At 45.8% G+C, this 18,876-nt stretch overlaps 1 protein-coding gene across 2 annotated transcripts in view; it reads left to right on the top strand.

Moving 5' to 3' along the window:
* Window positions 1–18,876, top strand: part of plxnb2b (plexin b2b) — a 130,505-nt gene that overhangs the window by 14,348 nt on the left and 97,281 nt on the right. The window contains exon 2 of one of the 2 annotated variants that reach the window (XM_053426246.1): window positions 11,450–11,636. The exons of the other annotated variant lie outside the window; for it this stretch is intronic. The gene's annotated coding sequence lies outside the window, so the exon portion shown is untranslated. The remainder of the gene's footprint in view (window positions 1–11,449; window positions 11,637–18,876) is intronic. 2 annotated transcript variants of the gene reach the window in all.

The following is an 18,876-nucleotide window of genomic DNA, read 5'->3' as shown; positions in this document are numbered from 1 at the left end:
CTCCGAACACCGGGCTCTGGGGTTTCTCTTTTTTCCGATGCGGGCTGGGGTAATGACATGGTTGTCGCCCACACTGGGGTCGCTGTGAAACATCGGATCTGCTTCACAACCGCACATTTCTGTCTGTTTGTGTAGGGTGATGAAGTGTGCGTTGTTATCTGGAGTTGTGCCGTCAGCCCAGAGTCACGGCGTCATAGCCCTCGATGGAAAGGAAACCATGTTTTGTTTCACCTCACCTCTTACTTTTTCCATCCCTACTTTTTCCTTATTTTATTGAAACAGTCCTCGCATTTTCACTTCTTCCCCAATGTTAGGAATAATGTGTCAGGCTTGATTTTGACTGAGACATGACCAGATTTTGGTTCTCTTCCAGCTGCTGATTTTTCCAGGTGGCCCGTCCAGAGCAGGTAAAGGGTGCAGTGGAACCAATTATAGCAATGGGTTTTGTGCGCAGTAAGCGTAACATAGTGGTAGTGGGTGTGATGGGTTTTTAATGGGACTGAGCCACAGACACAGATGTAAAGACTTGTGGTTTTTGGTGATTGCAATGGTCAGTATGTGATAGGTTGGCCGGCAGAGCAAAATCCACTTGAATCCGTGACTGATTGTTTAGATCAAGTACCACTCGCAGGCTCGGCCACATGTTTTCCCACTACTCTTTTATATTGCTTTTGTGTTGCATACATTTATAATTGAAATGAGAGTAGAATTGAGTTTCTTCTTTTTGCAAATTAAACTATCTAAAGTACTAAATTAAAGGCCTGTGCTGTTGGGGTTAAGTGCATGTGCTTCCATCTGTTACTCACATTGCTCATAAGCATTGTTTTGTAGTTTCATCCAAGCACTAAGTAGAAAAAGGGAATTAAATAACCCTGAGTTTTCATTTCCGACACTCATAATTGATGTGCTGGTTGTTTGCTTATTCACAGTGGGGATTGAAAGCAAAGACTTATTCCTTAGAAAGTATTCTTAGGATGTTATCTCTTAAGTAATGAAAGTGTCCCTTCTTCCCCGTCTTTGGAGCCAGTGTGTGATCCTACGTCTGGCCAGGGTCTGTACGTTAAATGATATGGCTGGGGCCATTAGCTAGATCTTTGTCTGTTCATACTTCTGGCTCTTCGTGATAGCTAAAGTGTTTTCTGCTTAATAACCATACTGTCATATGCTCTTTTGTAAGGATGCACATTAATCTAAATGCACGCCAGCACATTAAAATTCTTCAGAGCAGCGCATATGGTAACCACAAGAGGCTTGATCAGCTAAGAAATGTATAAGAGAATGCCAGTTCACTCGTTTTTGCTTAGCTCAGTGTAGGCTATTGAATAAGTGATTTGTATTTTTGCCCTCACTCTTGTTTGCAGTAGCCAATCTGGACAGGGGGTTGTTATCAGAAGGCCTGAATGAAACAGCTGCCGAGCACTCTTCACCACGGCTCCGTTCAAGTCCCTTCTACGCCTTAGAAAATGTTGTGTTCTGCCCGTTGTGTCCGACACGCTGCTCGCTAATGGCGCCTGGCTCTGATCCAACCTTATCCCAAACCCAGAACCTGGCTTTGGCTGCTGCATCAAGCCCCTCTCACAGCTCTGAGACTTACCTGGATCACGCCATCCAGCGTTTGCCTTGGAAACAGTTTTCCACAGTGGTTGAGGTATTTGCAGGTTAAGCCCTACCCCATGGACTACTCTGAGAGGGGGTGGCTAGCACCTGCCACTGCTAACACGCTAATAATTTGCGACGAGAGGGTTTCAGCAAAGCCCTGCAGGTGAGGTTTAGTCACATTGAGATGGGTTTTGCTACTATTTTGGCTCTGCCCTCTCCCTGTCCTTGACTCAGGGAGCTTCTATTGAAATCAAGTGCACGTACAGGCTTGTCAGCTCTATGTAGCCACTAGCTGCTAGCCTTAGTACATCACCCTTATCTGTGATGTCACTTGCTTCCTCCCGTGTCCATGCTTGTCTGAGCCATGTAGGGAGCCCCACCCCCCCCAGCCCCAGACCTGTCTGTTTGGCTGTAATGCAGCTTAAGCCTTTTGTTGAGAGGGGCATTAGCCTATATTTGTGGGCATGCACGCTTTGTCATCCGGACCTGGGAATGGCTGCTCCAGATGGGTGATTAGTCACCACTGTGTGTATGTGTCTTTGAGAGACAGTGAGAGCGGGGCTGGTATGTGACCGTAGATTGCTGTGATTACAAGGGGATGAGGCCGACAGCCTAAATGAAGATAAAACACACGTGCTTGCATTGGCTCATGTCATGTGTCTCTGTACGTGTGTGTGAGTTCAGATTTTCTGCATGTTTACCCCCCCCCACACACACACACATACAGGAGCCCACCACACCAACCCCAACCCTCCTGAGTAGTCACAGACAGCTCTCATGCTTTTTGGCTGTTATAATAATAGCTATTGAAAAAACAGCCCAGCTGTTGGCTCACAAAATATCAGAATGAAAAATGGAGGGGAGGAAGAGCAGGAAGAAGAAGACGAGGATGAAAGTGTCATCAGCCCTCCATTGTACAGCTGCAGTCTCGTACAGTTTCACAGAGCAGACCAAACAAAAGCAAGAACATGCACGTGCACCATGAAAGATTAATTGGTTGCTGTTAGCTGTAACTCTCATCCTCACCTGCAGCATAGAAGGTTGGCAATACAGAAACGAATCATGTTGCCTGGTACTGGTGAGGATAATAAGGCACCAGGGGGAAAGGCGTTTTTCTACCTCGTCTGGCCGGTGGCTGACAAAAAGTTTCCAGAGTCGAACACACCAAAGTTAGAAATTGATTCTGAGATGCTGTTGCTTTGTGTTCACCTGGTGTAGTTAGCATGGCGACAGCTCATCAGCCGGCGCTGATTGCACTGTTGACATGGTTAACACCCCATTTAGAGGTTGTGTGGGTGTGTGAGGAAGAATTAGTGTAAGCGTGCATGCAAGTGAACAAGTGTGTGTGTGTGTGGCACACTCCTGTCCAGACACATCTGCCTGGCTTTAATTAGTTTTGCCTGGCAAAGGGACTGACTAGTCTCTCTGGTGTTTAATAACAGCCAAGACAGCGGGCATTTATCAAGGTCTGAATACATCTGAAGGATTGTGCATTAATTTGGCCAAAATCACTTTAAAGTGATTATGCTCTTTCTATTTTCTGTTTTCATTTTCTCTCCCGTTTGTCTCCTTTCACTTCCTGTTTCGTCAGTCATTGTATCATGTGTCTGACCCAAATTTCCAGGTCCCTGAGGGCTTCCAGGGCTCTTCCTGTGCCGCGTCCCCCCTGCTCTGTTAGATCAGAGTCATCGTAGTGAGAAGTGTCCCAATCAGAATCCTTGGGAGCAAACAGACCCCCTCTAAATGTCTCCCCTCTCAGTGTCTGTGCCTTTCACTTTCCTCTCTCCTGACTGCAATCACGGTAGGAGACTTTCGCTGACGAACCAACATGAGCTGACACACAAGCTCTCCTCCCTTAACCTATCTTCTCCCTCTTTTCCCCCTCCATCCCTTCACATCTGTTAATGTTACCTGACAAGTCACATTTGTCAACCCCCTCCCCAATCCTTCTTTTTCAGTCCACTTGCCACAGCCACCTGATCCTTCCCCCCTGTTGTTCAGCCAGTGCCAACAGAGCTGAGGAAGCGTGCGTGTGCGTGTGTGTGGGGGCAGGGAGTCTGAGGAGACAGAATCTAAACTGAGGAGAGCCGAGGTGCACACAGGTGCAGCTCCTCAAGCCGCCCAAGGGATAGCTGTCATATTCTCTTTCTAATGTTGGCCCTATTTCATGTCATTCCCACTACAGCCTTTGTATATATCTCACTCTTGTCTTACCTAGGACTCGCTAAGCACCCTGTCAGGACAGGGTGGCCCCAAGAGGGGCAGTGCCCACAGGGAGTGTCCCTCCGGCTGTTGCTCCAGCTGTTGCTCTTCACCAGTCTTCATTGCTTTTGTATTGTATGAATATTGTTTTTGTTATTATCTCTGACTTAGTACAAGGGCAATTTCCCCTTAAGGGATAATAAAGATTTTGTCTACTACTGTAATATATTGCAAGCCAGAAGGGCTGAAAAATATGGTGAAGAATTCAAAAGCAGCAGGAGCAGGAGCTAACATTGCCCCCAAGCTCCTCTTGAAAGCTGAGTGAATGCAAATGGACTTTTTTAAATAAAGCAGAGTTCCCCAGTCGTAATCGTCTGCATGCCTAGCACAATGCTGCACAGCCCCATATCCCCTCATTCAATTCCACAGAAACTTCCTTTTTGGGTGGGATTGGCTGTTTGATTCCTTCCTCTGTCAGCTCACTGGAGGAGATTGCTTTGATTTTGGGGCGGACTTGACCAGATTAAATTGAGTCGGCCCGGGCCGTGTGGACGGGTGGCACCCAGCCATCATCTCATTTGTGTGTCACATTGTCGCAGCTCCCCTCCATTTTTGTTCTCTCCCCTTCCCTTTGTTTGCCTCATGCTTCTGCCCAGTATCTGGCCAACGATTGATAAGACCCAATCCCCGACAATGCTTGGCAAGCTGCACAGGATCAGTGGCGATGGAGCTCATGCATTGTGATGAGCGTGTGTCTGCTCAGGCTTTTGGAAGGGGATGGGAATGTGGCTCATGTCATTGTTTATCTACCTTTCTACTTCCAGATGGCGCTCACACACTCTTTCTCTACGTCTCCCTTTCCTCATTCCTTCCCTTCCTCCACTTCTCCTGTGGCTCAGTCTGGTGTATGGGCATGATTTCAGGTCCAGAACATGACATGAGGTGAGGGGGAAGGTGGGGAAAGAGCCAATAAGGCAGCTTGTGACTTGAGAGGGAGCCCTGCAACGTCAGGTGGTAGACTCCGAATGTAGCTGTGTGTGTTAAAACTTAAGAGTGAAAACATATGCGCCAGTTATCGTACCTCTGAGACTGCAGCACTTTCCTGTCTCGTCATGAGTGTTTGTGTATCTGAATCATTGTGCATGAGTGTGCCAGTACAAGAACACATTCGAAACACTTGACACGTTTTATCATTTTTTTTTCGAGGTCATTGAATCATAAAAATGTTGTCTGAGGCAACAATTGAGGCGGCCGGCCCCGGCCCTCTTGGCTGTCTGGATTGATGGACGGTCAATTCCAGCAGCGGAAGATAATCACAGTGTGTCAGCCTCCTCCGATCCAAACTCTTATCTGTGTCTGCCCGTTGCCAGCATGCCACAAATAACCATAGGGACGCGCATTTCTCTTTATTGTTCCAGAGCCCTGAGGGAGGGAACGGGGTTGTATGTTCTGAACTTGGCTTTGCAGGTTTTTGCGAGTGTATCCTCTGCTGGATGGACGCGTTCACCTAAAGCGCACCTTTACCACGGGGCTACTTCAGCAAGACTCACCTCTTAGTTTTGTGAAGTATACACACTTATGATAAGGCAGCAGCACTGAATATTTTGCGTTTTTTTTTAGATGAGTTATGGGCTGCGTACAGCACCGTGTCTGTTGATAAGCCTTTTTTGTCCAAGTCCTTACTCAGAAACCTTGATAATGGTATCAGTTTGGATTCTGGCATTGTCCTAGGACACAATGAGGGCTTTTCTTTAATCTTCTTAATTTGAAGTCCTATTACCTTCATCAGCAAGTGTTATCAAATAAAGATTACTTCACAAGAGTTTAAGGTGCAACCAAAGACTTTGGTGAAAGTATTCTTTACCCAGAGTGATATGTGCTAATTGTGGCCTAATGACAAGCTGTTAAAGCTTAGAGTGGCAAAAAGCAGTCGATTGTTGAGGCTTTCTGCCTTTCCTGTGCCAGCTGATTACGCTGTCTAGTTAATGCACCCTCCTCAGATACAAATGGAGAGTGGTTATTGCATCAGGAGAGACAGTCAGCATGTCAAAATCACCCTCTCCAACAGACAAGAGAGGGAGATAAAGAGAGATGGAAAAGAGTGAGAGAGAATATATTCTGGAGAGTGAATTTCACTGAGGGGATGGACGCGTGGTGGTGCAATTATGAAATATAGCTTTCTGTTTCGATAATGGCCCTTTCTCTACAGGCTATATATAGGCCAGTGTAAATGACTTGGAGAATGGTCCACAGTGTCATATAGATGATGGCCCATAGATTCTAACGGAGAGCAAAGACAGTTTCCTTTGAGAAATTGTTTTAAGGTGGCACTCTTTTGAGCACAAATGTTGGAAGTGACACCTGGGGACACTGACACAAGTCAGTGTACAGTGCTCCCAACACGACGCCTTACTTTGTCCTTTTGCCACTCTTCATATCCTTCACTTCCCATTCTTCTTATGTACATTATGTGTGGGAGTGCACTTCTATGTGAACCTTCTTGAATTCTTCAGAAGGAAAAAGAGTACTCTCACATAGGCTGTTTTTCCTTCACCATTATTAATCACCAGAGGATCACATGATTGTTTCAGCCGTAGGTCCATATTCATGAAAAACATCTTTCTCAGCACAACCATTTGCTGCAAGTCACACATGAAAGACCAAAGAAACATGGTCACAGCACGGCTCCCATTTGTGCCATACACCCACACTGGCTGCAGCACAGATTACTATGCATCTGTCTGGATAGATACTCAGAGGTGGTACAACCAACCCCTATTCCAGCAGATGAGCCACAGTTGAGGAAAAAAATGGGGTCAGGAACCATAGAACTCCTTTCTGCCTCTCTGACCATGGTTACTCATCTGTTTCTAAGATACAGCAAGATGCTGACCAGGGTTGGTGCCATTGTAATCTCGAAACCCATCGGCTATCGTGTGATAATGAATTTGCCTCTCGGAGCAAAAGACAATATAATATATATATTTATATATATTTATACACATAATAAAATGTATATCCTGGGCCAAGACTCAATCTTCCGTTCACCAAATACGTGAGATTATTTTATCACACAAGTTGAACTTTCTCCACACAAAACACAAACAGCGGTACTTTTTGTAGGCTTTTCAGGTCCAGACGACATTTTGGCTGATCTCAATTATCACCTCTCAGCAAATGAATGCAGATAAACAAATAAGCCAATGGCCAATACCTTTTTTAAATCCATTTGTTCTATTGCTCTCCACACAGACTGTTAACCTGCAGGCAACCATAGCTATTATTAGTCAAATTAGAAATGGAAACCAGACAGCGTCCAGCCACGAAATCGGCTGCACATTCAATATCTGTTTATTATTGCGTCATTGTGTCATTGCAAATCAAATCTATCAAACATCAGTAAAATTATTGGATCACCAGTAACATGATGATCTGCCCCATTTACCTGTGAACACTATGAAGTTAATGTTTGGGTTGGCTTCTGTTTTTGTGTCGATCATTGTTGTAACTCCTCTAAAGGCCGGTGCATGCTTCTGCGTTTTCACGGGCCCGCAAGCGCAAGAGCCCTTCCGTGCCCCTTACGTGCTTATGTATCTCTTCTTACGTGCGTCCTCCAATTTTTCTAACTATACGACAAAGCGACGCGAGCCTCACACAGCCCGCAAGGCTTGTGATTGGTCTGCCTACTACATCCCGTCCGGAGTCTAGTTTCCTGTTTCATGTCCCATAATACCGGCAGAAATCACGGAAGATTTAGAATAACGAATATGGACCAAATAGAAGAGCACTTGGCAGAAGAGATCCGATAGTATGATCGCTTGTATAACCCGTCACTGACTGGCGGATTTGTCTGCCAGAAAAAGGCTACGAGGAGCCGCAGTGGCTATGTAAATAAACAATCGACGAAGAAGAAAGAAGGCGTCTCTAAGGTCGTCTTCGAAAAAAAAACATTACTCCGCCTAGTGTTCTGGCGGGGAATTGCTTTATAAGACGCGCAGCGCTTGGGGAAGGTTGGGGAAGCATGAATGATAAAGAGTCCTGCGACACAGCTGCGTGAAACGCCGCCGACACAGTTGCAGAATCATGCGCCGGCCTTTAGTTTAGCTAGTTTGGCTTCAGGCAAGTAAAAAAAAAATGCTAGTCGAGTAAAGTAAATGAAATCGGTTCCATTTCCACTCGCATAAGCATCCCGCATCACACACACACGCACAACCAAAACAATCGGCGAGGGGAAGCCCCCATGTGGTGCCAGTGCACAGCCGTGCCTGACTCCACACTTTTATTATTATGATTGCCTGCAAAAGGTGGAGGGCCGCTGAGTCCATTCACTCTGCCAGACAGCTTCATAAAGCGACTGCCAGTGGTTCCCAGTGGGGCCCTCATCAGCGGCAAAGAGCAGTGAAGCGCCTCTGGACTTTGCTCTCTGAAGTGACAATAGTTCTCCTGCCAACAGAGGGAGAAAAGAGAGAGGGGAGGGTAGAAAAAAACAAGATGGCCGCCATAGCAAAAAGGTATCTGTTGAATGCCTCACAAGGAGGTCATCCAGGAAGTAATGAGGTGAAACATCGCGGAAGAGCAGTAACTGTCAATCACTTTGGACATTGTTGGTTTATAATGAGTGCCTGTTGTGAGTGGTAAGCACCCGCATAACTAGACAGCTGGGCTAAATGTAGACCACCTGTACTCTCCTCCTCCGTCTGCCCCCCTTCTGGTAAAGTGCTCCATTTGTCATTCGTTTTTCCTCCCTCAATGAAAACCGGGCAAGTAATACTATCCATGGGCCATTTCCCCGAGAATAATTCGACGTCTATCTTGCACACATCTCCTGCTTTGGCATTAAAACCTTGACTTTCCCGATCCCTCCCTCCTCCCCCTCTTCTTCTATCTTCTCTCTATCTTCCACCCCCTTCTGGTAGCCGTCACAGCCGCTGAACGATTTCCTCTCACTGGGAGGCCCCTCCGAGTCACTGTGGCAGTGTCAAACGAGGCTCCTATTTAAGCTCATTAAATGTTTCCAAGAGAATAGGAAATCAATGGTGCATACCGGTGCGCAAGAACTTTTCTCTTAATTTAATTTCCCCTCCCCTATCTGTTTGCACATCTCTTTCTTTTTCTCCTATCACTCTTTGCCTGTTCTCTCCGGCGTGTCGTTCTCCTTTAAGCGGGGCGAAGGTTGTAGTGATGGGTGAGGTGGAATGCTTGGGATGGGGTGTGGGGGGAGAATCTGTTGCCTTCAGAAACCGCTTGGAACTTCAATCTGTGACCGGCACCATGGTGCCAGATTTAAGATTTAAGGCTGTCCAGGCTTCTCAGTGTTGTTTAGTACTCGTCATGGTCGACCTGAACGTTTTGTGCACACAGACCTCAGCCGTGGAGCTTTAGTTTAGTTTTTTCTTTTGGGCCATGCTGTTAAGGGAACAGATTCGGCCCAGAACAGAATGCTGCGTTAAAAACAAGGGGGAGTTTATTATGTTCCTTTGTTGGTTTGGGATCACCTCAGTTTGAAAAAAAATCCTGTCTTGTGGTTATTTCTTCCGTCATTTTGACTTTCACTCATCGTCTTCTCCTGTTTTGTCCTTCTCTTTCGGTTGCTTCTCAGATGTTTGTGTTGCATTAATGCCTTGTGTGTGTGTGTGTGTGTGTGTGTGTGTGTGTGTGTGTGTGTGTGTGTGTGTGTGTGTGTGTGTGTGTGTGTGTGTGTGTGTGTGTGTGTGTGTGTGTGTGTGTGTGTGTGTGTGTGTGTGTGTGTGTGTGTGTTAATAGTTCTGTCTGGCAGTGCTTTGTGCTTTTTGAAACTATGCCTGGGGGCTGGGCCCACACCTTCTCTGGTGCTCCTGTAATTGCTCTTCTGGGGCCTTGTCTCTGGCTCTGAGCCCATCTCCATCACTCTCACTCTGTCTTTCTCCCTCACTCTTTGGCCTCCACCCTTCTTTTTTTGCCCTCACTCCGACCCCCCCTCCCCCTCTTCTCTCCCTGCGTGCCTCATTATGGCTGATCCCCACCTGCTCGATCTGGGAATTCTCTTTATACACACACACATACAGAGGTTTTCAGCAGTGCCTGTCACTCGAATGGTTTGTGTGCTATCGGTCATAAAACAGTTTTGCTTATACTGTTTGACCGAGAAGTTGAAACAGTGATGTCGTCACATGGTGCAAACTGGCAGTTTTCTCTGTTCTGGGTGTGACAGCACCATTTTTCATAAAATCCCAGCCTCATCAACCACTTTCCCAGCCTTTGTGTACATTAGCATCAGCCACAGGCTCCCTAACCACAGGCCTGCACTTTTCCTTGACCATTCCAGCCCTCCCTCCAACCTGTCACCCTGCAGTACCACCATGCCTGTTCCCGGGCTAGGGAGCTCACATTGAAGGATAATGGATGTGGCCAGTTGCAGCTGCTCAGGAGCAGAGTACTATCATAGGAGTTATCTAGGCCTGTGATGAATGGTTGGGAGCTGTGTGTCTCCACCGATCAATAAGCCACTAGCACCCAGATGAGCTAGATGTCCCCTCGCTCTGCGCTCCCCCTATCCACACATATATCTCCCTCTCATAATCTCCCAGTATGTTTGTGAACTTCTTCCCTCCAATTCATGGCCTGAATTGGACCATTGATCTTTTATCGTGGCTTGTTTTAAAATAAAGGGCCAGTATCTCCTCTCCACCCAAGCATGCAAGGTTTCTGACAGCAGTTATTGCTACACTGGCAGCAAAGCGCACAAACATTACTTAAGCCTGATCGAAGGCCCCGTAATCAGAGAGGAGGGAAAATGAGTGAGACAATGAAGCTCCTACCCCCACTCGGGAGTGCCGCTGAGGTTTCCATCGCAAGGCTGATGCAAGCAGAGGTCCCATGTGGATATATACACACACTTGTAATGCAGGCATACACACGTGCATACACATTCTCTCTGTCAGGGCTCATTGAGCTAAACCCGTCCCATAGCACCTCCAAAAGCCCCACCCAATCTGAGCTGAAATTACATGTTGTCTGTTTACCCTCATCTTTGTCTCACTGTTTTGCACATGCATCATGTATGTGAGGTCTCGCCAGACCACCAAAGCATGTAAACGTGTATTTCTACCGTAGAACAACAGGTGTATCACAGCCAATGTGTATGTTGGTTTTTGATGTTTTTTTTCTTCCCTATGCCTCTGTTGGCAAGGGATTTGCGATGAAAAGAGCAGACTGCAAATCTCTCTCCCCGTCTTTCTTTCTTCCCTCCAGGGACTTTCTGTAGTCTGTATCCTCCTCCTCTCCCCTCCTCTCCGATCTTCCCTCTGATCTTGTGTTGTCTCTGTCACAATCGCAGATTCTCGGCCTGGTAATTGCATGTCTGCTGGCCACCACACCTGTTGCTGTCAGTGCAGTGGTGTGGGAGAGAGGGGGAGAGGCTTTGCCCTCTAACCAACCACCACCTCCTTTGCGGGTGTAGACCCACAGGGAGGCGGAAGTGTGATTGGGCGAGTGTCTACATGTGCGTTGCATAGGGTGGTCTCAAAGTTGATTGTGTTTATCTATAACCTTGAGTTTCACCTCTAGCATGTGTGTCCGTGCAGATGCATGAGTGTTTCTTCTTAAACCTGGCCGATGCTGATGGCTCACCCTCTCTCCCCCTAATCCTCTCCTCTCTCCCCTTATCCAGAGCCTAGGCCCTTAATGAAGCTGGGGGTCAGCGGCAGTGTGCGGCTAATTGGCCAAGTTTGCCCGGGGCTCCGGCTGCCTGCGATTGAAGTGTCCACAGAGGGCCCACTGTGCAGGCGCCTCTGCACCCTGCTCCGTTCCACTCCAACAGCCAAGACGCTCGCTGCACCCTTCTCTGCCTCTCCCTAGTGAGTAGCACCCGAGGTCATTCTATTTTCACTTACACTCCCAATACTTTGCCCAGTTTCATTTCTTATATTGTTTTCACGCAACGAAGAGTCCTCAGGGTCAGACTATCTGAATCACCTGCAATGATTCAGGACGTGCTGTATTTCCTCTTATAAACATTTATCTTTTCTGCCAGTATTTTTTCAAGCTCCAATTACTCCTCTTTGTGTCTAATATTTCTGCTCGACTTTTATTCCCACACTTGGTCCCAGCATTTTCTCACTTCTGTTGGCTTGTGCCACCCTCACACTCTCTGTCTCCTCACTTGCCACAGTGGGATTCGGGCAATTACCATGGTCCCCCATTGGCCAGCAGCCAGGGGAGAAAAAGAGAAAAAAATAAAAACTTCCAGCCTATTTTTCTCACGATGGGTCCCTGGCCAAGCTGTATCTCACTACTCTGAGTTAACAGGAGGAGTTGGAGGTGATGGTGTGGGGGTGTCTCTAATTAGTTTAGCCCTCAGTTTTTACTTGTTAAAGAAGTCCTGGCTCCCATTGTTTGGCTGTCAGTACAAGAGTAGTGGTAGCAGGGCAAGAGTGAGCTCTGGGGAAAGGAATGAGCAGATAGTGGGAGGCAGCAGCTCTGCTACCCAGGCTACAGTTGACGTTCTCACCTGGGAGATACACTGGCAAGGGTCAACCCCCATGTGCCACAGTAGACTAATGAAAACACTTTTTTGTTTCTGGGCTCATAGAAGTGGAACATTGCTGGCTAGTAAATGGTCAACACTGTGTTCGTGTGTCAGGAAACAATGGTCCAATTATGAGTCAAGTCTTAGCTTACAAGTTGTTACAAGTTATATAATGTCAGAACTTTATTTGCACACCAGTAGGTTCCTAGACTTGTTTATTAAAGGCTGCAAGTTATTAAATTTGCACTGATGCTCATTAAACAAAGATCCCCATCAACTGGGGACGGCTGCTATTATGGGTTTATATAGACAGCTGTAAAATCATCTTCTTCTCACTCTTCACCCAAGAGTAGAAAAACTACAGTCACCCTGACTCACTGAGGCTACATCCAAATTACTGACTTTCTTTTTGAAAACACTGTGTTTGAGTCAGGAATGGCAGAAACAAAGATGTTCTGAGATGATGTACACACTCATAACTGCCTGTGGATTGGGTCTTTTCAGTCATGACATAGCCCTTGTTGATTCACCAGGCTCCTATAACATGACCCCCTTCCAGAAGAAACCAGCCAGTATTAGCCTCAGCTACCAGAGTAGAACGCAACATAATAGATAATCAATTATAAGTACCGCTGGCCCTGTTGACTTTGCTAACAGCTGTTTTGTGCAGATAAATCCTGGATTTTACAATGATACAACTGCTTAGGAGATAAGCTTTTATTCGGGCGATCTTTGACGATTTCTGTGTACACTGGCACACTCGTGCCCAGTGTACATGAGTGGTCACGTGATGTGTTAGGATAAAACTGATGCAGTGCCATAACACTCTTGAAACATTCAGAGTGCTTTCAAACCCCGCTTTGAAATGGAAACGTAGTTGTATTGATGTAGCATACAAGTCCATGAGATTAATTAAATACAAAATAAAAAAAATCTGTAATTGCAAGTGATATATTTGCGTGTAGCAGCTGTTCTTTACTTTCTCCTGAACAGTTTCCGTGGTGTACTTCAAAACCCAAAGCCTCCACAAAGCCTCGGGAGGAGCTGGTTTCTGCATGTGCTACGCTCGTCCATCTGCGGAGGGCTTAGCTTGACAGACAACTTCTTCCCTCACTCATCTCCTTCATAATCAGCTGTTTGCTTAGGTCACAACTCTAACCGCTCCACTTTCCCATCCCATATTCCTCCAGTCCTGTGTGAAGCATGCCTGCAAGCCTGCCCGCCGGGGTTCAAGATAAACAAAATATGGTTCGTTTGAAATTTAGGCTACCCCAGGTGGTTGTTTAGGCCTGTGCTGAATTAATGGAACTTGGGTCAGGGGGATGCTTTGCTCAAAGTGCTCGAGCTACACTTGTGATCCAAAACATTGCACTTACAAAAATCCACACCTTATTTTTTTTGTTTGGTCCACTGTTTTCATCCCTTTGTTGTTTCAATGCGTTGTCTTAAGAAATAATGACATGAGGAGGAGGAGTCAGTCATTTTTTGAAAGGTACTTTGAGATGAATGGATTATTTTGCATAGTGGTAAACACACAGTTTTCCTCCCCCTTTTGCAACATTGGCCTTTGTATCTGCTGCGTTCATTTTCAATCATTTGAACTTAAATCAGTGCAGCATAACTACATAGTTCTGCATTTTTATTCTGATGTGAGATACCCTTTTAAATGTGTTTGTTTCAAGGATAAAGTAAAAACGGGTAAATAAGACATTTTAATGGAAAGTAATACCTTTGACACAATATTTCAAAGAGAAAGCTCATAGGAAATATTGTTTTAAGAAAGGCTCAGCATTTGTTTAGCTGATGGCGATATCCTAAGTTGGTTCAGGTTAATCAAGTGAGGAGAGAGCTGTCCAACATCAAAAGTCCTCACTATGATATTCAGAATGACTCAGAATTTAACTATGCATCCCCAGATATGAGAGTGAAAAATTGATTTGTCACAGCAAATCAAAGCGATTGTCCTTACTTTAACGCCTGAGATCTATGGAAACTCTGAAAGTGTCATGATGATTTTTGTCAAATGACAATCAGTCACATAATCTAAAAGCCAAAGTTATTGTCAGGTCATAGGGGAGAGAAAGAGCATTAAAAAATGGCATTTCTCTGTGTCTCTGCTTTTTCTCCCAGAATGACCAGTTTTCTTTTTTTTTTACTATGCAGCAACAAAAGTTTAATTTAATTCCAGCCCTAAAAAATGCATCAACACCAAAACACGGTATTGCAGTGCCGGCATAACCTAAAACCTTCAGAATGTGTCAGAGAAGTAAGAAATGCTGCCCGGCCCCTCTAGACGTACCCACGAGATGATAAACTTTATCACCGCAGGTCAACTCTGACATGAAGCTGTCATTGCTATAGCCTATGTTTGGTTTTCTCATCAAACACGGTAAATGCCATGTCCTTGCGGTACCAAAATAATATAAAGCACCTTGTTCCGTGCTCAACAGCCCTTCTCCGCCTCTTCTAAGCTCCCCCAACTCCAACACGGTGCTGGAGCCCTCCATTTTTCCATCACCCCCTGTGAATATCCAAGCTGTCGAGGCTGACTAGGCTGAGCGTTCCTTGCCAGGGCACAGTTGGAAAAGATCCGGCCTCGGGGCCACATATACTGCTCCACTCCAGCCCCTGCAAATAAGGTCTGCCCTGTGTAACTGTCATCTAAATGCTAAGCGCTTTGGATCGCAACAGTAGATTCCTATTTGTGCATATTTAATTGTGTTTTAGAGACTCCTCGTCCTTTTGGAATGTGATTGCCTTACATGCTTTATAGCTCGTTGGGCAGGAGCTGCTGTTTGAATTTGCACTGAATCGTTAGAAGTCTATCAATCAACACGTTGTATGATTGCAGGAATATGTATAGATGACACATGTTTTTTGTATGGTTTTCACTATTTGAGGATTACGTGCTTTACTTAGAGACATACTTTTCAAGGCTGTACGACCGAGTTAATCACCCATCTGCACCCTCGGGACTGAGAAATGTGACCGTCAGGCTTTACAGGGAACATAAGCTAAACATTCAGGTCCACTAAGGGCAGGCACGTTGAGAGACAGACTCCAGACGAGCCTTTCAAATGGTTTCATGTCAAATCCACAGACATACAAATCTCCACAATGATCTGCCAAGTTGCTGCAGAATTCACTGGAGCAGGAATAGCAGAATTTCACACCCCCGCCCCTGCTCCCCTGCTCCCCTCCTCTCAGCCATCACTGGACGCCACTTGGCAGCAGAAGGTGATGGCAAACATCTGCGAAAGCCAGTGTGTGTGCGGATGGTCGAATACACTCGCCAGAAAATAACTGTTTTTTATGTGTTTCTGTCTTGTTTTTCGAGGCATTTCTTTTACATGGCAGCAGATTAGTCTATTATTCTAACATGGAGCTTATAGTGCAATAAATGAAGTATGAATGTAGATACAATATGCAAAGGTTTCTAGTATTTACAAGGCTTCAGGGCTGATGTTTCAGAATCGATTCTGCATCATTGTTGGCAGATAAAGGAGCAGGAGCAAGTGGGAACACAAACGATGATAATGGACTTCCTTAGCAGTTAAATTACTTCCTGTGGCTGGCAAAATAGGCCGTAAAGTAAGCCCAGTTTGAGTTTATTTTTCTGTTTTTACAAAGTTTCTGCATGATGACCAGTATATTTTAATGGAAAAACTATGAGCAAATGATTCAGCAGGTCCTGTGGATGCTCCCAAGCAGCTGCCAGAGATGTGACTGCTCGGAGTCACTGAAGTCTTTTTTTATTTGGGTGTGCTGAGCAATATAAATAATGAAATGGAGCCAGTAATTGGTGGTTCTTGGTAATTAGGACCAAGCTGTCAGCGAGGGAAGTTGCCTCACTCTGATGCCGCTGCAGCAAGGACAGTAATTACTATTATCTATGGGGGTTGTTGACACAACAATAATCCCATTCTTAACCAGGATAGTGGGGCTTATGTTTCCCGTCCCCAATTTTAAGAGGTTTAGCCACAATAATGCCAAAGACATGAATCTTAATTTCTGTTAATGTCCATCAAGTAGCTAAAAGAAAAACACTCCCGTAAACAAGTGCGTCTCCGTCCTTGTTTAAAGTAATGGCCTTGAATCTTCTGCTCGGTTGCCACGTGAAGAGCGTGTCCATATTTTAATTAGTCTAACAGTTTGACTTTTCCCCCACAGGCGCTGTGACGCCCTACCATAAACAGCATTATCAACAATCTCAGCAGGTTTTCTAATACCCCTGTAATCCTGTCATTTCATTCATGGATACCGCCGGGGTTATTCTGGGCCTAGAGCATATCTTCCCACCTGTCTCTGCTCCTCTGTGTGAGAGATTGGATTCCCCAACTCCCCTTCTGCTCCTTTTTACCACACACACACATGCACACGCACACTGGTACACATGTTCATGCCCCAATGTTCGCTTATCTCTTGGCAGATCCTCACGCTGTAAATGGGCTGGTCAGACCAGATGATATATAGGGTGGGGGACAATGGCACCGTATACCCCGTGTAGAGGATGATTCGCAGTTGCGGATAATAACTTGCCCTCGTCGAAGTGAAATTCTGTTCATCTGGCTCAAGACTTACAAGCGCAGCATTTGCCCTGTGAGATGGAGAAAGTGACTAGACTCAAAAGCAGAGTACCCAGGTGACATTTCCTCCTCCCGCTATCATGCAAAGTAATGAACCTGCCGGTAACTCCCATGACTTTATGCAAGACAGTGTGGAGTGTGATTATTGGGTGAGGGGAATGGGGCAGCTCAGGGAGGACGAGTTGCTTGTTTTCACCTATACAGTAGTACGTGACAGGCAAATTGCATCGGCCCTGAATTAAACATGTGGCATCTTGTTGCTTGAGGCGTGATGGACATTCAGACATATTGCAAGGCAGAGAAAATGGCTTTTTAAGTAGGCTATTTATGGTGAAGATATTGTATTCATTTGATTATAATAAAACATCCATTACCCTGTGAGTGAACGGCATGGGGAGGTGAGGCCGGGAGAGTGCAGCTCAATGTAATAACAACTGTGCGTCTGCTCTAAATGAGCCAAAGGAAAGAGCAGGTTCCTGTAGATATTAGTTTCCTTTGCAGGGGTGCTGCGATCTGGCGATATGTTTCGTGAGGAGTAATAAAGAAATATATCTGTTTTTATTGTGCCTTGGCGACAGAGTTATGTTTAGAGCCAGTATAAAGACCTGGAACATGGCGTAAAATGATATTATGGCCCATTAGGTGGGGGCCCGAGCTAAGCGTCGCTAGCGGTAACCGAGGACTGGGGGTAATGGGGCCGCGGCGTATTGTCTTTGATCTGCTCTTTCACTTCTCACTGATTGAATCGTCTACATCCCCGGCACTCCATCTCCTGGGGAACCGGAGGAGACGAGGTGATTTTGGCTGAAGACATCACTCTGTCAGACCTGGAGAGATAAGAGAATAGGATGAGAGAATTGGAAGAGGAGGGTCGGATTTCTGAAATGTTAAGGAAAAGTGATGTTCATGAATTATCGTTCGAATGGCGTGGAGAGAAAGCTGATCCCAAGGTGTAAAGATGTTTCTGTTTGAAATTATAGCTCCTGCAACAAAACAACAATAAACATGATTTACTTTCTGCTAGGTTTCAAACCGTGAACAGACTAAAATATAACTATTCCCTAGCTGCCCTCGCTTCTGCTGCAGCACAGCCTTAACCGGTGCTCTCAAGGTTTTCAGTCTCCTGACCTTGTATCTCTGTCTCTGGTTTGGATTTCCGCAGAGCTGGCCCTCTGCTGCCATGGCCATCCCAAGTGGATATCTAAGGGAAGGGTTAGGATCGCATTAAGGTGCTGCTCCAACCTTTACTGTGCACACCCCCTGAAGACCCACTCCCGCTCGACACAGTGTGCGGAAAGGTCTGCAACAAGGGAGAAGCATTAAATTAGCATACTTGGCTGCTCAGCAGTCTTCCTGCTTGAGGATCGTCTAAACTGAGGCTCCGGCCTGTAAACTCAGCTTCACCTCTATCCAGGCCAATCTGCACCCTTCCAGTTGCGTGCTGAATAGGCCAGGGATTGTATTGAGCGGGTAGTTTATCTGCTGTCTTGCACAGCCGGCATGGGGGCGCGGGAAGTAATCTGAACCAAGCAGGCGAAGAATTCCAGGCATCCTGAATGGAACCAGATGTGTGTTTTTCTACATTCTGTCTCTCAACGTGTGCTCATGCCGATTTTTACTGGCACATAACATTCTTAGACGTTATGTCAAGAGAAGTGTGCTTCTTGGTGCATATGCTCACACACATAAATAGAATCACAAAACGCTTGCTGGTCAATAACAAAACTAGATGATACAATAAGAAATGGGATTGGCCAGAAGTGACCACAGCAGACTTGTTTATGTTTACATATCGGGCGAACTCTTTCTTCCCCCATAGAATTCCACTCGGATAAGTGGCGCACACTTCTCCCTCAGCATTTTTGACAGTTTTCCTGATTTTTCTTTTGCAAACTTGAGGGATTATTTAGTTTTAACAGGTCTTCTGCATTTTCTGTTATTCTCAGAGGGAGATTTGTACAAAATGTGCAGCACAAAGTACAA

The sequence above is a fragment of the Pleuronectes platessa genome, chromosome 7 (assembly GCF_947347685.1).
Source record: "Pleuronectes platessa chromosome 7, fPlePla1.1, whole genome shotgun sequence".
In the NCBI taxonomy this organism is placed as follows: Eukaryota; Metazoa; Chordata; class Actinopteri; order Pleuronectiformes; family Pleuronectidae; genus Pleuronectes; species Pleuronectes platessa.
The sequence above is the reverse complement of the archived record's forward strand: the minus strand, read 5'-3'. Positions and strand labels throughout refer to the sequence as shown.